Source organism: Megachile rotundata, chromosome 1 (genome assembly GCF_050947335.1).
Source record: "Megachile rotundata isolate GNS110a chromosome 1, iyMegRotu1, whole genome shotgun sequence".
NCBI lineage: Eukaryota > Metazoa > Arthropoda > Insecta > Hymenoptera > Megachilidae > Megachile > Megachile rotundata.
In genome coordinates, this window is record NC_134983.1 from 18469525 (window position 1) to 18489988 (window position 20464).

The 20464-nt window shown below is 37.6% G+C and overlaps 1 protein-coding gene across 7 annotated transcripts in view; it reads left to right on the forward strand.

Moving 5' to 3' along the window:
- Nucleotides 1-4821: 4821 nt before the first annotated feature.
- Nucleotides 4822-20464, forward strand: part of LOC100877696 (uncharacterized) — a 186010-nt gene continuing 170367 nt past the window's right edge. For 4 of the 7 annotated variants that reach the window (XM_012287164.2, XM_076533464.1, XM_076533453.1 and 1 more), the window contains exon 1: nt 4823-5393. The gene's annotated coding sequence lies outside the window, so the exon portion shown is untranslated. Of the gene's footprint in view, nt 5394-20464 lie in introns of all 7 variants that reach the window. The other 3 variants (XM_076533469.1, XM_076533476.1, XM_076533459.1) reach the window with 1 other exon arrangement.

Below are 20464 nucleotides of genomic sequence, written 5' to 3' on the forward strand. Positions count from 1 at the left end.
AGTGGAAAAGTGGAAGAGTAGAAGAGTGGAAGAGTGGAAGAGTGGAAGAGTGAAAGAGTCGAACAGCAAAATAGTGGAACAGTACATCAGCAAAATAGCATAATAACTGACTAGAATTCACAGAGTAGTACAATAGATCATCACCACAATAGGTGAACCAATGACACCTTGATTCAGCCAAAGAAAATAACAATGGTCCCCTAAAATAATACCCTAATAACACAATAAAACAGTAAACCCCTAAAATAAAATAGTAACCTGCCCAAACAATAAAACAATAAATTAACCCAGAAAATTTGATGCTCCCATAAACGGCAAATCAGTTCCTAAATCTTAGACTCCAAAAGATTCAAACCCGCAGGTCAATTATTTCCCAGACTAAGCAAATTCCTCCGACATAAAAGTCACGTTCCTCTCTTTATCTTCCGACGCAGTAATCACGGTCATCGGGATAACGATATCTCGTTTTCCCAAAGAAATACGCAGAACAAATACCTGGTTGCTGGAGGTAAGCAAACTTTGAAAATTTACGATAAACAGGCATCGATCGCTGCGAAAGAGGATCGTATACGAGCGAGCTAGTGTTGGCTCGAATCACGTCAGCGCGTTCGAGTCGGCTGCTCCCAGATCGTAGATTCGATGTTCATGGGCGGTCGATAAAAGTTCAACGCGCGTTCCGTCGCTATTACGTAACAGAAAGGCAGCAGGAAGAATAAAATCCCGGGCAATCCTCGGGCGCAATCATCCGGGCGTCACGCAGCTGGATAAAACGGGACGATACGTAACTGTTTTTCCTTCGCAACTTGGTAAATATTTGTTAACTCCTTGCATCGCGATTTGGTTGACAGTCGAACGTAACTAACTATTTACCGCTGCGATACTGAACTGAACGAAGGCAGTGTCTTTCGTGTTTTGTATTCGGTGATCTTCCAATATTCGTGTCATGATTTGGACTTAGTTCAAGAATTCGAGTGAGCGAAAAATATAAGGAAAGTTTGTCACGTTTGGATTGTGACAGCGTCAGGGCTGTAGCCAGATATTATAGCGCCGGGGGTTAACAATTAAAATTCAACGTCACGGGTGTAGCCAAATATTATAGCTCCAGGGGTTAACAATCAAAATTCAACGTAGAACTCGTAAATTGTAGACATCTTGTGATTCTTGCATAAAGCAAGAGAGCTCAAGGTCATCAAGGTTAGCGAAGCATTTACTCCTTTGTAAATAATTACCCAGTCGAAAACATCTTCACGAATATCTTCGAAATTAAAGTCGAATGGCGACATGCAGTCTCCATATATGTTATGGAGAAAGGTTCAGAATGAAGTCCTTGGCAACATATTTCAAGGTCATCGAAATTTATTAAGTGTGTACTTCTTTGTGACTAATGGTCGCATTAATAACATTGTTGCAAATATCTCTGAAACTAAGGTTAAACGGCAATGAAGTACATGAGGAGAAGTTGTTAGTAATGATGTCCTTAATGACATATTTCAAGGTCATCGAGATCGGTGAAGTATGTATCCTTTTGTCAATAATTATCATCTTGATAACATTTTCACAAATATCTCTGAAACCAAAGTCAAACGACGGTAATGTGTATAGAGATAAATTGTTCAGAATGACGTCCTTGACGATATATTTCAAGGTCATCAAGATCGGTGAAGTATGTACCCTTTTGTCAATAATTATCACCTTGATAACATTTTCACAAATATCTCTGAAACTAAGATAAAACGGCAGTAATGTCTATAGTGATAAATTGTTCAGAATCCTTAACAATATATTCCAAGGTCACCAAGCTGGACGAAACACCACACCCGTTCGTAAATAATCACCACGTCCAAAATACCTTTCACAAAGATTTGAACAGTAGCATTCGTACATTTATCCAAATGTAAAGCTACCCTCTCCCTCGCTATCGCAAGCGACATTTGCATCCCCGTCCCTCGCGCCGCCACTTTCGCGAGGGTAAATCCTACGTCACCGTAGGATTCTCTACGAAGAGACTTCGACTAATCCTCGGTCAGGTTTTAGCGATCCCTGTCGTCGAGAACGCCCTTCTTTGCCCACGGGAGCACAGCCAACACGCTTTCACGGAAGCCTCGTACGCTCTCGAACGGGTGCACCGTCCTGTTTGCGCGAGTCCCTGGGAAAACTCGAAAAACCCTGCGTACGACTCGGCCTCGGAACACGCGTGCCACCCTGGACGGTAACGACCCAGTTTGTACTTCCGATTCGACCGACAAAGAGAGAAAAGCTGTGACGTGGCTGAAGGACGGACTTGTGGGTTGGAAAGAGACGGTAGAATAAAGGGACAGCGACATTAGGGGTGACGGTGAATAAGGACGTCGCCACCGCTGCTCCACAATTGATATTCGGCTGTTTATGCGAATCTGGAATATAGTGGGTTCAGGATTTAATATTAAAAATTTTTATAATTTGCGAGTCGATGTTTGTGATTTGGAGGGATGTGGAAATTGGGGAATTTGGGGAGTTGAGAATTTTGGGAGTTTGGGAAATTGGGGAAGAGGGGATTTGGAAAATTGGGAATTTGGAGAGTTGAAAACTTGGTGTTTTGGAATTTAGAAAATTGGGGAGTGAGAAGCTAAACTCCCCAAATTCCAAATTCCCCAAATTCCAAATCCCCTAAATTCCAAATCCCCCGAATCCCAAAATTCCTCAAATTCCAAATTCTCCAAATTCCAAATCCCCCAAATTCCAAATTCCCCAAATTCCAAATCCCCCGAATCCCAAAATTCCCCAAATTCCAAATTCTCCAAATTCCAAATCCCCCAAATTCTAAATCCCCCAAATTCCAAATCCCCCAAATTCCAAATCGCCCAAATTCCAAATCCCCAATTTCCAAATCTCTAAACTTAGAATTCCCCAAATTCCAACTTCCCCAAATTCCAAATCCCCCAAATTCCAAATCCCCCAAATTCCAAATCCCCCAAATTCCAAATCCCCCAAATTCCAAATCCCCCAAATTCCAACTTCCCCAAATTCCAACTTCCCCAAATTCCAAATCCCCAATTTGTAGAGTTAAAAATTTTGGAAGCTTGAAAACTTACAAAACTTAAATTTTCAGTAACGGTTGTTCAACTTTTTCAATTTGTAAATAATCTTAAAAATCCTACAACCCACCCAACGCACCTATACCAATTCAACCTCCATTACATTAATTCGAAATAATTTATGAAGTCGACGGTACCAGAATAACTCCTTGTATAATAAAATAATTCAATTCCATTCTTCGTTTAATCTTAAAGTAACAAGAGTTGCATTAAGAATTATTAAAGACTATCTTTATTTAAAACCATGACCATCTAAATTTCAGTTCTGTACCAGTGGTGCATCGTGAAGAATCGGGGGTGCGCAAGCAGGAAAGGAAGTCATTGTCGGAGAGCCAGTAAGAGAAAGAAAGACAGAGAGAAAGGGGTGAAAGAGGGAAAAGGTAGGAAGCAGAACACCCATAGGACAGCTGAGAGCCTGGGACGAAGGTTGGAGAGGGTGGAATGATAGGGTGGAGTGGGGTGAGTACACTCGGATGCAACGTTCATTTCCTTCGGACAGCTACACGTATGTAAACTTCCATTTTGTATATTTACGAATCTCTAAATGTTTTATTTTTTGAATTGTTTAATTCTCTAATTTGTATGGTAATTATAAGTGTACAAATTCACTAGTTTAGTAAATTCTCGAATTAGTATGTTTTCAATCTTTACAAGCAATTTTCAGATTTTAAAAATATTATGTTTTAAAAATGAAAATACTCGTTTGAATATTTCTTGGCATTTAAAAATCCCTAGATTTCTAAAATTGTGTATTTCTAAATTCCTAGATTCCTATTTATCTGCTATTTATCTGGATTTCCATTTCTCTAGACTTCCATATCTCTGGATCCCCAAAACCCAGTATTCCTAAATCCCAAATTCCAAATCCCCCAAATTCCACATTCCCTAGATCTCAAATACCCCAAATTCCAAATTCACCGAATTCCAAATTCACCGAATTCCAAATTCCCCAAATTCCAAATTCCCCAAATTCCAAATTTACCGAATTCCAAATACCCCAAATTCCAAGTTTCCCAAATTCCAAGTTTCCCAAATTCCAAATTCCCCAAATTCCAAATTCCCCAAATTCCAAATTCCCCAAATTCCAAATTTCCCAAATTCCAAATTTACCGAATTCCAAGTTCACCGAATTCCAAATACCCCAAATTCCAAGTTCCCCAAATTCCAAATTCCCCAAATTCCAAATTTCCCAAATTTCAAATCCCCCAAATTCCAATCCCCCAAATTCCAAATCCCCCAAATTCCAAATCCCCCAAATTCCAAATCCCCAATTTCCAAATCTCTAAACTTAAAATTCCCCGAATTCCAAATTCCCCAAATTCCAAGTTCCCCAAATTCCAAGTTCCCCAAATTCGAAGTTCCCCAAATTCCAAATTCCCCAAATTCCAAATTTCCCAAATTCCAAATCCCCCAAATTCCAAATCCCACAAATTCCATATTCCCAAATTCCAAATTTCAATATCCCTAAATTCCAAATCCCAACATCCCTAAATACCTCACCACCTAACTCCATAACCCGTCAAATTTTCTAGTCATGAAAAATGAGTAGAAGCCACCGCGATGTCCGTTCACTGTCAGTTGTCATATTTTCCCTAGGGAAGCCAGATTTGCTGTTGACTGTACGATGGTAGGGGAAGAATCCGGCATGGTTAGCAGAGATGGAAAGAGCAACGGTAGTGGTAGGGATGGTTCGCGAGCGGAGGGGGTGGGGTGGGGGGCGTCGGTGGTGGGGACAATAAACACGCCGGCGCCTCAGTATCGTCGCGTCCATCGAGGGAGTCGGTTCGCGACGAGCGCTCTGCCCCTCTCGTCGCGTAACGAAAGTCAATCCGTTCGGTTCGTTCGTATCCGCTCGAACGCGAGAGGAGCGTTCGTTCGCGATTCGCCTGCTTTTAATCGTCTAAACGTTCTCATATCCGTCGCTGACGCGATGAAACTATCTTGTTCCTTCGACGACGAGGGCTAGCCTTGCCCTTGAAACGCGCTCGAGTCCCGAGTGCTCGGCTGCAACTACGCAACGTTTTCCTTTCTGTACCAGCTGTGCCACGACCGCGTGTGTGTTGTGTTCGACGTTTTTCCCTTGTTTTGCCGCGTGTGACCAAGTCGCGTTCCGACCTGTCCGTGACAAAAGAAAACTTCTCTGTTGTTCAGTTCTGTTTTGGTGCTTGTGGTGGATCCATCGAATCCGGACGATCGCGCGAAAGAACAAAGGGACGAGAGCCAGCTTTACTTGATATAGAGGGACAGGGACGTCGTGGGAGGAAGCGAGAGACGAGATATCGCGGTGTATCGATCGAGAACGGTGCTCTTGCAGTTGACGTAAGTCGATGAATTTCATACTTTACTCGGTAATGATCGAACAACGCGGCTATGACGCGACGCTTCTCTCTTCGTGAAACCGTGTTATTTTACTTGCGTCACGTAGCCCTTACCAACCGGTGAACTGGTTTTCTTCGTGCTCTCCCGGTCTTCCTGCATCTCGATCTCTTGAAATAGCGCCGGGTCCGTCGATCGTGTGTCATCGGGCCTCGATCTGCCGATCGGTTAGAGACGCGTGCGATTATTGCGCTCGAGTCAGGTGCGTGTTCGACTTTGAGCGCGCGATATCTTTTATTCTTTTTTCGTTCGTGAATCATGTTTCGTTCGATCGCTTCCTGCTTCTATTAAAAAGGAGATGTATGCGTGTATTGTGTCGAGTCGTATGTTTCTTCTCAATGGTTTACATCACTGTAATTTTTACTTTTTCTATCGCCAAATTTGGGTACATTTAAATCGCCTATATTTCTATCTCCGACATCTTAAGAAATTTATATCTATATTCATATAAATCTGTGACGTCACATTGCTGGATCTCTGGATTAAAATATTTGTTGTCTCGAGATTAGTTTTTGGATCTCAGTTCGGTGTCCCTAGAGTGGAATGTATTTAGGTATGAATGTTCTAGTATTCCTAGATCTCAATATATAAATATCTCTAGAATATAATATTTTGATATCTTTAGATCCTTGCAATATATTTAGATTACAATATTCGTAGATGACAGTATTACAATATTCGCAGGTTACAATATCCCTAGATCCTAATATTCGTAGATGACAATATCCCTAGATTTCAATAATCTTAGATTATAGTATCCCTAGATTCCAATACCGGAAGATTATAATATCCCTAGATTACAATACTCGAAGATAACAATATCCCGAGATTCCAATATTCGAAGATGACAATATCACTAGATCCCAATATTCGTAGATGACAATATAGATCTCAACACTCTTGGATTACAATATCCCTAGATCCCAATACTCGAAGATTGCAATATCCCTAAATCCCAATACTCGAAGATTGCAATATCCCTAGATCCCGATACTCGAAGATTGCAATATCCCTAGATCCCGATACTCGAAGATTGCAATATCCCGAGATCCCGATACTCGAAGATTGCAATATCCCGAGATCCCGATACTCGAAGATTGCAATATCCCGAGATCCCGATACTCGAAGATTGCAATATCCCTAGATCCCGATACTCGAAGATTGCAATATCCCTAGATCCCGATACTCGAAGATTACAATATCCCTAGATCCCGATACTCGAAGATTGCAATATCCCTAGATCCCGATACTCGAAGATTGCAATATCCCTAGATCCCGATACTCGAAGATTCCAATACCCCTAGATCCCGATACTCGAAGATTGCAATATCCCTAGATCCCAATACTCGAAGATTGCAATATCCCTAGATCCCGATACTCGAAGATTACAACATCCCTAGACCCCATATCCCTAGATATCAACACTCTTAAATCACAATATTCCCAGATCTCAATATTCTTAAAACCCAATATCCCTAAATACCAATATTCTTAAAATCCAATATCCCTAGATTCCAAAATAATATTTCTGCATTGCAACATCCCTAAGCTCCACCTTCCCAAAATTACTAGACCCCAATATTCTAATATCTTTAAACCTCCTACACCCACAATTAAATTGCAATTAATTGTTACATTACCACTTTTCTCATTCACCACTAAAAGTAATCATAGTAATCGACACTCGTAAACAATTTCCATAATATGCAATTACAATTGTCATTCAATGAGTGATTAATTTTGTTTTCGTACATAATTCACACGTACCCAATATGAACTCTCTCGTATTTAAAATGAAAATTGTATTGGTTCAATCATGATCAACGATTATCGAGTTAATCATGTTCTTCGATTACAACCACTTCGATCGCTTCCTTTCTTCATTTATCATCGACTTACCGATTAGCAGTATTAATCTTGATAATATTTTTAACTCGATACGATGTTAGTAACATTAATCGAATTTACTCGGTTTTTAGTTATTTCCGTATATTTCTGGCATGGAATAAAGTAAAGCACGTATTTCGGCTAAACCCGGTGTCGTTGATTATATCCGTATAATAAAACGACTGGTATGCGTAAACAGTTTCTGGGGAAAAGGAACGTTAGTTCGGTAGAATAGCTTTTGTATCAAATATAGAAACCCGCACACTTTCGTCCGCCCAGATGGCCTATTCGCATAATACTCCATTCAGTTCCTTCGCAAACGGCTTCCATATTCCCACAGGCCTTCCATTAAACTTTCGAAAATTTTCTGGGAGTTCACCCCCCTTAATGGAAGCTTTAATAACATGGCTGGGAGAAACATCTTACTGAGTTTTTTTTAAATTACAATTTTAATGCGCTCGTTTCAATGAACTTGGTAACCTTTGGTAAATATTGATATATTCGATAGAGTTTGTAGATATTCATCCCTGTATGATGATTGAACTGTTTCTTTAAGAAAAGTAGGGAATGTAAAATGCTTTTGTAAGTTGTGCCAAGACTGCGTGGAGGACGTTGCACCTGAAGATTCACTATCTTTCAAAACATTTGGAATATCAATTAATATTTTGTTTGAGTAGTTAACATTTTGTTAAAAGAAGATTGTAGTTATGATTATTCATGAATATAGAATAGTTGTTTTACAAGAGTTCTTTAATTTAAATGAATTAATATTTTGTTTGAATAGTTAACATTTTGTTAAAAGAAGATTGTGGTCGTGGTTATTCATGGATATAGAATAGTTGTTTTACAAGAGTTCTCTAACTTAAATGAATTAATACTTTGTTTGAGTAGTTAAAATTTTGTTAAAAGAAGATTGTAGTTATGATTATTCATGAATATAGAGTAGTTGTTTTACAAGAGTTCTCTAATTGAAATGAATTAATATTTTGTTCAAATAATTAACATTTTGTTAAAAGAAGACTGCAGTCATAATTACTCATGGATAAAAATTAATTGTTTTGCAACAGTTCTCTATTTTAAATTCAATAAGAAATTTAAGCTACCCTTACATAACATAAAAAACATACTTTGATGGACCAGATATTTTAGCTACAAATTTAATTATATTTTATTATGATCCCCTGTCCCTCCTGACCAATACACTATAAGATAAACAAGGGTGGTTGCTTCTTATAAATTTTCTACCCCAAAAATAATTTGGGGTAACTTGAGTTAAATAACTTGACTTCAATTGATCAAATTTAAAAAATTTAATTTTAATGGTGAATTGAAAAATTAATTTCACTAACAAGGGGTAGGTCATAGCTGTGGATCAGTATTGTTCCTCTCATGAATTCAATAATAATAATTTGAATAGATGAAACTTGTCAACTAAAAATTTTACTGCCTGCCACCACTAAAAATTTGAAGGATTAATATCCCTAGTAGGAGGCATCTATATAGTCATTTAGCAATATAGCCATAGGAGGTAGCTATGGATCAGTGTATTGTTCCTCTCATAAATTCAATAATAATAACTTGCATTGGTAATGACTTGAATTGATCAAACTCTCTACTTAAAATTTTACTGTTTACCATCAGGAAAAATTCCAAGGATTAATTTCCCTAGTAAGAGGTAGCTATATAGCCATATAACCATAGGAGCTATGAATCAGTGTATTATTCCTCTCATAAATTCAACAATAATAACTTGAATTGGTTATAACATGAGTTGATCAAATTTTTCGCCTAAAAATTTGCTGTCTACCATCAGAATAAAATTGAAGGGTTAATATCTCTAGCAAGAGGCAAACCCTGGTACTCGTAGATACTTAGGACCTAATTGGTGAACCCATCCTCAACCTTTATTGAGGGAGAGTCAGTTAGATGTTGTTCCTAATCACATCGTTAAAATCACATCTTCAAATATATATACTACCCTCACTCTTACATACTCAGTAATTATTTAGAAAACCCTCTACAATACTTTACATCAATGAAACCTTTCACCTAAAAATTGTCTACCTACCTACCACCACTAAAAATTCAAAAGTTTAATATCCCCACGAAGAGACAGCACAGCCACAGATCACAGTATTGTTCCTCCAATGAATTCAATTATGCTCGCAGCGTAGACAAACGTTCGAATTCTTCGAAACGATGATAGTCAAAAATACCGGGAAAAGATTATGACTCTCTTTGTTTGCGCGGGTTGGCCGGTCGATAACCGTGCGCAAAAAGTCTTGAAAAGAAACGTTGTCGGGTCGGTAACGAGCGTCGTCCGTTGGTTGTCGTTGTACCTAATCAATCTCTCGTCGATGTAGTTGTTCGAATCGACGCGATTTAACATCGTAACGCGAATTTATCGTCGACTAATTAGCCATTCGCGGTACGGTCGATAGCGTGCCTCTCGTTTTAATTCGATTCGATGTTCTTGTCTCGAGCACAGGGGGGTGGCGTCGGGATTACCGATAGATAATTTGCAACGAGCAGCAACGTTCAAAGAAACGTATCGACGATAGGAAATCGTTGACCTTAACCGAGCATCGATTAAACGATAGGAACGCCAGGCATTTTAATGAACATTTCCTTCCGTGAATCGAGCCGATCGCGGCCACTCGCGTTTTGCGAAACTCCGCCGTTATACGCTATAATGATTGCTGTTCAATATCTGATGATTTGATTGCTTCGATTGTCCCGTCTTTTGTATTTCATTTTACGGACAAAGCTTTTTATGTGATATATCACTTTATACATGTATGAGTATTTTTATTGCCGTCATTATTAAATTCTTAACTGTTTTTGACATGATTTAATCAAAACACTTCAAGCTTAATAGCAAACTTATCGTAACTTTATACAAATTAACACTAAACCTACCGGCATATAATGTGTACTTAATTTGAAATTAAAAATGAAGTTAAAAAATAAATAAACAAACGACGGAACATAAATTAGTACACGCAATTATTCTTTGTCTTGATGAAAATCAATTCTGATTTTAAGAAATATTTTTAACAAAATGTGTACTTTATAATAAGAAACTAAACCTACCAGCATATAATGTGTACTTAATTTGAAATTAAAAATGAAGTTAAAAAATAAATAAACAAACGACGGAACATAAATTAGTACACGCAATTATTCTTTGTCTTGATGAAAATCAATTCTGATTTCAAGAAATGTATTTTAACAAAATTGTTCCTTGTAATAAGAAGCTTATGGAGCGGTCATTTAATAGGTTTGGTAGTTTTAGTGTTAATGTAGCTTAGACATAATTTAACCTGAATGTAACAATAATTTTAATCTATCTCCAGATTAATATTATTCTAGTACATGCAATTATTCTTTATCTTGATGAAAATCAATTCTGATTTCAAGAAATGTATTTTAACAAAATTGTTCCTTATAAAAAGAAGCTTATGGAGCGGTCATTTAACAGGTTTGGTAGTTTAGTGTTAATGTAGCTGAGACTTAATTTAACCTGAACGTAACAATAATTATAACCTATCTCCAGATTAATGTTACTCTAACAGGAGAAGAATCTATGTCTGACATAAAGCAACACTTTCGTTTCTCGAACATTACGAGGTTCGTTACTTAATTCCCGGCATTCGTGGGAAATGTCGGATTTCATAGAGTGGCGCGAAAAGAATGCATTAAAAATGGACGTTTACGTAAGAAAATTTCATCTCCTTGTACGTTACACCGTGGCAAGCGTATTAAGAAGTTTTCCTTTCGTCAGAAGGCGGGTAGAGAGTAAAGGAACGGTGGTCTGGTAGGTTCCGTTAAATACTTTCGAGGAAGTTGAGCTCGCGAGGAGGCCGGTGCGGCGCGTATCGCGTTCTCGGTAAATGCAGCTCACTTGCAAATGAAGTTCCACCACTTGGAATAGTTGGACGAAAGCTCCGCGTATTCCGGCCAAGACTGACCCATACCCCCGGGTTACGGCTGAGCTGTAAGACAGGTAGTGACGTCATCGACCCAAGCCGTTTCGCTTTTCTGCTTATGTCCACCCGGCCGCCAGTCATCTTTCGTTTATTTCTACAAGTTTACCCAAACCTTCTATACCTCTTTTCTTTCTTGCTCTTCAAACTTTAACAACTTCTGCTTTATATTTCAAACCTTTCATTCGTGCTTTTTGATTGCATGGATATTTTGTTAGTTCAACTTTTAGAATTTGTTCCAGTATTTTTTTATGATTACTTATTGGTTATGTTGGTACGAGTTGTATTAAGGTATCTTATGTAAGAGCTGTCTATTGTTACGCGTTATATTGCACTACTTGTTGTATTGCAGCGAGTAATATCCTTATGTGTGTCTATCACCACGAACTATATTGGCTCGCGTTATTTCGCCATGCGCTATATTGCCAACGCGATATATCGCCACGCGTTATATTACCAACGTGTTATATCACCACGCGTTATATTACCAACGCAATATATCGCCACTCGTTATATTACCAACGCAACATATCGCCACGCGTTATATTGTCAACGTGTTATATCACCACGCGTTATATTGCCACGCATTACATCGCCACGCGTTATATTACCAACGCAATATATCGCCGCGCGTTATATTGCCAACGCGTTATATTGCCAACGCGATATATCGCCACGCGTTATATTACCAACGTGTTATATCACCACGCGTTATATTGCCACGCGTTATATTACCAACGTGTTATATCACCACGCGTTATATTGCCACGCGTTATATTACCAACGCAATATATCGCCACGCGTTATATTACCAACGCAATATATCGCCACGCGTTATATTGTCAACGTGTTATATCACCACGCGTTATATTGCCACGCGTTACATCACTATGCATTATATTACCAACGCAATATATCGCCACGTGTTATATTGTCAACGTGTTATATCACTACGCGTTATATTACCAACGTGTTATATTACCACGCGTTATATTGCCACGCATTATATCGCCACGCGTTACATCGCCATGCGTTATATTACCAACGCAATATATCGCCACGTGTTAGATTGCCAATGTGTTGTATCGTCACGCGTTATATTACCAACGCATTATATTGCCACGCGTTATATTGCCAATGTGATACATCGCCATGCGTTCCATTATCACCGCTTTATATTGCCTCATATTATATCGCCGCGTGTTATATGGTTCCCCAAAATGTTATTATATTCTTCTGCTATATCGCCACGTGTTATGATTCCCCAAAATGTTATTACACTCTTCTGCTATATTGCCATACGTTATATGGTCTCTCAACTATGATTTTTGTTTTAATTACGACCCCTGAACATACTGAACTGTATTTGTGAACACTATTGCGTATTAAAATACTGAAAATTGAGAATCACTTAAAAATGCTAAGGTTATTATTTTTTTTTCGCACGTCGTGTAAAGAGAGGTGTGTAGGCTGCACCTGGCTCAATTTGTGCGCGGCATCGGTTGCGATAACGGGACTTATATCAACATCGTTCACCCGTTTGATCTAATAATGACTGGCGGTGTTTAAAATACCGGTTATGCCATTTTATTTCGGTATTGCGATATACATATTTATTCCGATATTTATTACGTTAAATATCACCTTTCATTCCCCAGTACGGCTCGTGTCACGGCAAATGCTAAAACGTAGTGCAACGTCAACGGATTTCCAAGGATTTTTCACGATGGTATTTTATGAATTGGAAAAGTAAGTACGTGGAAGGTTTTCGATGTTCCTTGGAGAAACGAGGTTAAATGATTCTTGCGAAGAAATCCTGTGCCACGTCAACGATTTCTAGTTTTATATTTAGTAATGAACAATTTCTAAAATTTTTTCTGAGTTTCATACGAAGTTGTCAAGTAGAAATTTGTTATGCAAATAAATTTCTTCGATTGTAAATAATTTTGTTCGGAATTTAAGTAATTTGAAAATGAGACAGTAAGAAATATGTACGTCGGAAGCATTCCACATACTTGAAATCAAGATAATTCAATTCTATATATTTCAATTCCACGAGGTTCAATTCTGTGTATCTCAATTCTACGCACTTGAAATCCCAACAACTCAATACTGCAAAATTCAGTTCCACCAGGTTCAATTCTTCGCAATTCAACTCACGTAACTGAAATCGAAACGATTCAATTCCAAGCGAGCCAATTCCACGCACACGAAGTCGATATAATTCAATTCTATGAAATTCAATCGCGCGCAATTCAATTCCACGCTCTTCGACTCGAAATTAACCGGATCAAATTTCTAGCGATTCAATTTGTCAGATTTTATTTCAGCACGGTTCAGTCGAACGCGTTTTAATTTGACAAGCCTCAATCCACCCCCGAGTGATGCAGTTCAATTCAACACGTTTTAATTAAATGCGATTCAATTCACCGTACCGAGAACTCGGACATTTGGGTTAAACTCCACAAACATTCGCTCGCATTCAGCTGTTAGGTATGACCTAACAATTCGTTCGACCATCGCGTGATCGAGCATTTACCTTTAATAGAACACGCGATATCGCGTGATTAGATTAGTATTCAGTAGCACGCGATGTTGCGTACTACCAATCAGTACAGAAAATTCTTAATCACTTTTTCATCAATCTAATATCGACAAATCTCATTCTTCATTAAAACTTTCCTCCAATAATTATTATGAGACTGATATGTATAGTCAGTGTAAACAGTATTCGTACAGTAATTAATTTCAACAAAAATGTTGTGAAACGTCATTTATTAACAAAATTTTAACAAATAAAAAATATATACATATTCTTAGATGTCTATGTATTCTATGTAAGAATGTGTATGTATTTTTTATTTGTTCGAATTTTGTTAATAAATGACGTTTCACAACATTTTTGTTGAAATTAATTACTGTACGAATACTTTTTACACTGACTGTATTTGCAAATAAGAACTATTCGTTCTTGTATTAGGGGTACTGAAAAGTAATCAAAATATTGTTTGTTGGCGAAAATTTTATTTATTAAAGAAGTCTTAAATCAACAAAATAATCCATCACTTTCTAACGCGTTTTGCCAGCGTTAACGCAATTGTTTCTTAAAAAAAGTCCTTCAATTTTTCATAGAAAAACTTTGAAATCATTGAAGAAATTTTGAATACTTTTCGGTACCCCTAATATAGCGGGCCATATAGCGGGACTCTGTTGTAATACACACAATGTTCGTCTTCCAACCGACAATATTATACAATTCCGTACAGTATGAGTCATATATGCGAAGTTAACGATTTCGAGTAGAAAAAAGAAACGATTGCAGGTACAATAACTGTGCACGGAAAAGTACTACGATATCGCACCGATAAATCGGTGAATCATAAAAATTTGTATCAAACCAGATACTGCTTGCTTCGGCGCGCTAAATTTCGGCTAACAAAAACGGCTGGACGTAATTACGGCATGTTCGGGCACGGTGCATTTAATTGTATCGTAAACCGTGACGAAGAATTTTCTTGCCTTCGCGACAAACTCATCCATTAACGTAATACCGGAAGACATGTTTCAGCGGCTTACAGGCCTGGCGTCCCGCGAACGGCTTAAGTCTCTCCCTAAGAATTCCCTTTAATAAGAGGGAACGAGCATCGACTTTAATCGCCTTGTTTCGACTACTACCTTCATTTTGTCCTACTATTACGTTCATATGAAATAGTTGTGTAAACAGTGTTAGTCTTAAGACGGCAGCTTATAAGATACCATCGGAGGTGTAATCAATTATTATAACCTGTATTATTGTTGGAATCAATTATTATGATTCATAGGAATATCAAGTTTCATTTTTACGAAACATTTTATTGCGATCGTGTGATCTTATCTGTTCGATAGCTTGATAAGTGCGATAATATTGATTCCTTTGGAGGACGCATATGGTGCGTCGTCAGATAGGATAGCTATTTGAATCTTAGTAGAAATTGCAGGCGATTAAAATATATAAAATTGAATTGTACCAATTCGAATTGATTAAACCATTAATCTTCTCGGTATAATTTCCACTGCGCTAAAATATCACTCGAATTCTCTAAACCTAATTACGAAAAAACCTTTATTACTTTTAATAAAATAATCACCTTTATTAAAACTGATAGTTAATTTAATATTTTCGAAGCAGACCGATTAGCTTTTTAATTGGATCGTTCATTGTGAACGACAGACGATCAGAAGAAACTTCTGTTTGAACAATACGAGAACCAGAAGCTCCTTGTCGCAATTATAATTCTATGCGAACGAAATTAAAAACGCGAGATCGGAGGAAAGCATTGAAAGCTCGTCGTTGTTCCAACTTCTGGGCTTTAACTATACAAAGACCGACCGTTGGATAGTCCAGCGGATAATGGTTTTTCCTATTCGTCGAACGGAATCAATTGTCCCGGAATATATCAGGACGGATCTCTCGATCGCTTCCGGTAGCGTCTCTGACGTTCGACGAGCGGAAAACCTGGCTGACAGTCGCATAAAACGCGGACAAAAGCGAAAAATCAATCGGAGCATGCGTACGATCAATTGAAATTTTCAAAGTCCTGAACAGATCCTTTATACCGCGATTACGCTGATATGAATTTGTCTGTTTTTTCACTTGAGAGCATTGCACACTGATAAGTTCTTAAATAAACTTTAAATATTGTTGACAATTCTTAATTCTATATAATTGAATCTTTTATTGAGTATATTGAATCTTTATGCAGTTGATTATTTCGAATCTTTATGCAGTTGAATTTGGTAGAATTGAATTCTCTGATGAAGCAGGCTGGACTCGATGACTTATCTGTGCTAAATCTGAAGATACATAAAATACAGTACCCTCGGGACAGTTTTTATGACGTTTAAATTTAAGGAAAACTACTAGCTTCATCTATTAAAACATGTTATCTGAAAACAGTATACCTCTCCTACAAGATACAACAATCAGTATCTTGAATAAAAAAAATTAATTTTGGCAAAGTAACTAATTCTTTTCTTTCTATTTATTATGCCGAGATACTGTGGTTATCATTCTTCGATAAACTCAATTATATTCGAAGATCTACTCAATGATCCCACAATAATACTCATTGGCAAAGTAAATAATTCTTGTTCTTCTATTTATTATGCCGAGATACTGTATATATCATTCTTCGATAAACTCAATTATATTCGAAGATCTACTCAATGATCCCACAATAATACTCATTGGCAAAGTAAATAATTCTTGTTCTTCTATTTATTATGCCGAGATACTGTATATATCATTCTTCGATAAACTCAATTATATTCGAAGATCTACTCAATGATCCCACAATAATACTCATTGGCAAAGTAAATAATTCTTTTCCTTCTATTTATTATCCCGAGATACTGTATATATCATTCTTCGATAAACTCAATTATATTCGAAGATCTACTCAATGATCCCACAATAATCACGACTTGGTGCGTGTCGGGATGTCTGTAATTAGTAATCGTCTTACGTTATTGTACCAACAAGATCCAGAAAAGGAAGAGTTTTTTACGTGCGGGTATAGCGAGTGCGCAAGATCGCTGCAAGGAACTCGATGCAGCAGGAGTAGAAGCAGAAGCAGCAGAAAGACGAGCAGCCGGGTCAATGACGTGAAACAGCCATCTTACACGGTTGTACGGATCCCCGCGGAGTTGGGTCATCGAGCTCTCCATCATATCCACCAGGGAATTCCACGAGGACACGGAGGCGTATCTAGCGAGACGAGGCACCGGCTATCTTTCCATTTACAGCGTGTCATGATGAATTCGGGACGTTGAAGAGCGAACGGGAACGAACGGGGAACGGTATAAACAGAGAGGGACGATCGGGGACAGGAATATATTTGCATAGCCGGAATTGGAACACCTGGATACGTGTCCGGAGAGAAATTGCACGAAACGTCCTTGCTCATTTCTGCCAGGGTTCGCCGGTTAATTCGAGAAAAGTGCTTGGTTAATCTACCGTGCGATTTTCTGGAACGAGTTCGATGCACGGGAGAAGCCTGCTCCTACGACTAACCGACCGAACGAATGACTCTCGTTAAAATAATACTTCTATCATATTTTCGCCCGCCACGGGGAGCAATTATGCGACGAGGGCAAGTCTCGTCTTACTTATAGATGTATCAACGGGTATACGCTCGTTCTCTTTTACGGATCTTTTCAGAATTTTCTCCAATGAAATTGAATTGACTGAAGAATTTCAATAAGGAGGGATTTCAAATTTGGAGATAAAGTGATTTCAGAATATAGAGATCTTTGGATGTAGGAGTGTTAAATTTGCGGATTTGGGGATATAGAGATTTTATAGTGCAGAGGATTTTTATTTAGGGATATTTTGAGAAGTGGAGATTTAGGAATGTGAGTGTAGCGAGGTGGGCTCTAGAAATTTTGTCACATGACAAAATTTTACATTAAATATGAAATACATATCTACGTACAGAAAGTGTCTTAAATTACATCTGACTCTACTTGTCTCTCTTCGACGTTTCTTTCTTCCTGCATTTCGCTGTTAATCTCATCACATTTCCTGTCCCCAATTTCACTAATTAGTGCAATGAGTTTTTGTCACATTACCGCTGCACCATGACAGCAATTCTTAATAAACACGTTATGATATATCGTGTAATCATTGACAGTCGATTAACAGTTTCGATAATCAACCAATATTCTCCTTATTAATTTTCGTCGCCGACAAAGCTTTGAATGGTTAATATCTCGATCAACATTTTTCTCGCAGCCGCCGGCAATATTAACAAATTTCAATTTTAATATCCTTCGTAAACACTTTGTCGTTCAAGTCTATTTAAGTGTTAATTCTTTCAGCTATCTGTTCAATGTAGAACTTTACCGTACTTTATTCTCTTTTCTTCCATGCAAATTTCCCTGCAAATATCGTTGTGCAATCGAAGTTATAATTATCTCGCATTTCTGTTCAAAAGTTTCCAGGATACCTTTTTAAATTAGATCTTCCGTAACAAAATCTTAGATCTTTGCATTTATATCTCCGCGGGTATTAATATTTTAACGTCACACTTTTGCTTCCTACGATTCGTCTTATTTATCATCCTGTTTACGTTTTGCTTCCCCGTCACACGGCTACAATATTTTTATCTCGAAGCCCTCTTTTTCTTGTTGCTCTTTTTCCGTCGCTCTAAAAGGATGAAAAGAAAAATGTGATTTCTTCAACTGCATCCTGAAACAGATTTAACGCGTTTCCTTCGGCCACGTTTCCAGCAAAACAAGCGAAACTCGCTTTGAGTGGCAATTGCTGCTTTCAAGTTCAACTCTATCGACTTTGCCCTCGCTATACGCGCCTCGAGAATTTTCCCTCTTTTCACGAGCTTTTATGTACGTTTCCTTTTCAACTTGCTTACTTAATTTTTTATTTCTTAATACGATTGTGAATATTTGAGACAGAACGGAGTTAAAGTCGCTAAAACCAATGTTCGTATAGAATCACCTATCGTGTATAATTCGAGAAGGGATTATAATTTCAGTGAAATTGAATTAATTAATGATGGCTGATCAATATGAAGTGGGTAAATAAATATCACGGTTTTCATGAAGAATGCAATATCCGAAGCGAGAGAAACCTGTTGTTTTATCGACGCTTTCGCAGTCACAGCGTTAACTCGTTAAGTGGATCATTGTTTAATCCGAAAACAATAATTATTCTGATACATATGTAATATTGAGCTGACGGAAAAGGATTCGTTGTTTGTGTATGTGGCTTTCCGCATAATGCAAGGTGCGATTAAAACGGAAATTTTTCGAAGCATTGTGAAGTTTAATTAATTGAATCATGTGATACTAAATTGCATTCTGTCAAATTATATCGTAATGAAATGTCGCGTTGAATTGTCACGAATTGAGTCGTATTAAAATATGTTGACTATTGAATCAAATTGAATTGAATGATGAGGAATTCAATTTTTGGAAATTGAATGAAATTGAACTGACTGACTTTAACTGAACCACATCGAATTGAAATAGGTAAATTTCAATTTTTTAAAAATTGAATTCACTTGAAATTGAACGTTTCTTAAAATTGAATCTCGTAATTCGACTGCACGAAATTGAAGTTGTAGTTAAGTCACGTGGAATTGAATAATAATTGAATCTAACCAAATTGATTTTAGCTGAATTAAATGACTTGGAATTGAATCGAATTGAAATGGGTGGAATTGAATTGGTTAGAATTCAATTTTCTGAAATGAAATTGCATGGAATTGAATCCAGTTGAATGGAATTACTTGAATATTGAAATGAATTGAATTAATTGAATGAAACTGATACGAGGCAAATTAAATCTATTGGAATTGAATTTTGTGTAATTGAAAAGTAATTAAATATAGCCAAATTGAACGACTTAAAATTGAATAGAATTGAAATGGGTGGAATTGAATTGATTGGAATTCAATTTGAATATTGAATTACTTGAATAATGAAATGAATTGAATTAATTGAGTCAAACTGATGCGAGAAGAATTGAATCCATTGGAATTGAATTACACGAAATTGTATTCAGCAGAATTGAAATCATGTGGAATTGAATTTCATACAATTATATCTCTTCAAATTGAATTACGAAAAATTGAAATGCACGGAATTGAATCGTTTCGATCCGAATATGGCGAAATTGAATTCCTCAAATTGACTTGTATGGAACTGAATTCCTTGTGATCGACACTAGTCAATTTGAATACCCAGAATTGAATTCCGCAGGATTAAATCCAACGGAATTGAATCTCACGAAATTGGATACACGTAACCGAACGAAATAAGCTTCTCGCGTAATCGAATCCCGCGAAATCGTATTCCTCGAATTTGAATCGCACAAATTCAGATCGCGCAGAATCTCCCGAAATTCGGTACTGAATCCAGTCATGAAACTCGTAGACTCGAAACCGCGTCGTTTCGAGCAAAGACTGAACACACCGTGAAGCTTTTATTCGCGTCGCAGCTACGTGACGGATTACCTCGACGTTCCCAGTTAACATGTTAATATTACAATTCCTCCGTGAAAACTTAGCTTGTTAGAAGTGTCCCCTCCCTCCCCGTCTAGTCGTGCAATTCCCAATTACACAGGGAAGAAGCGGCAGAGAG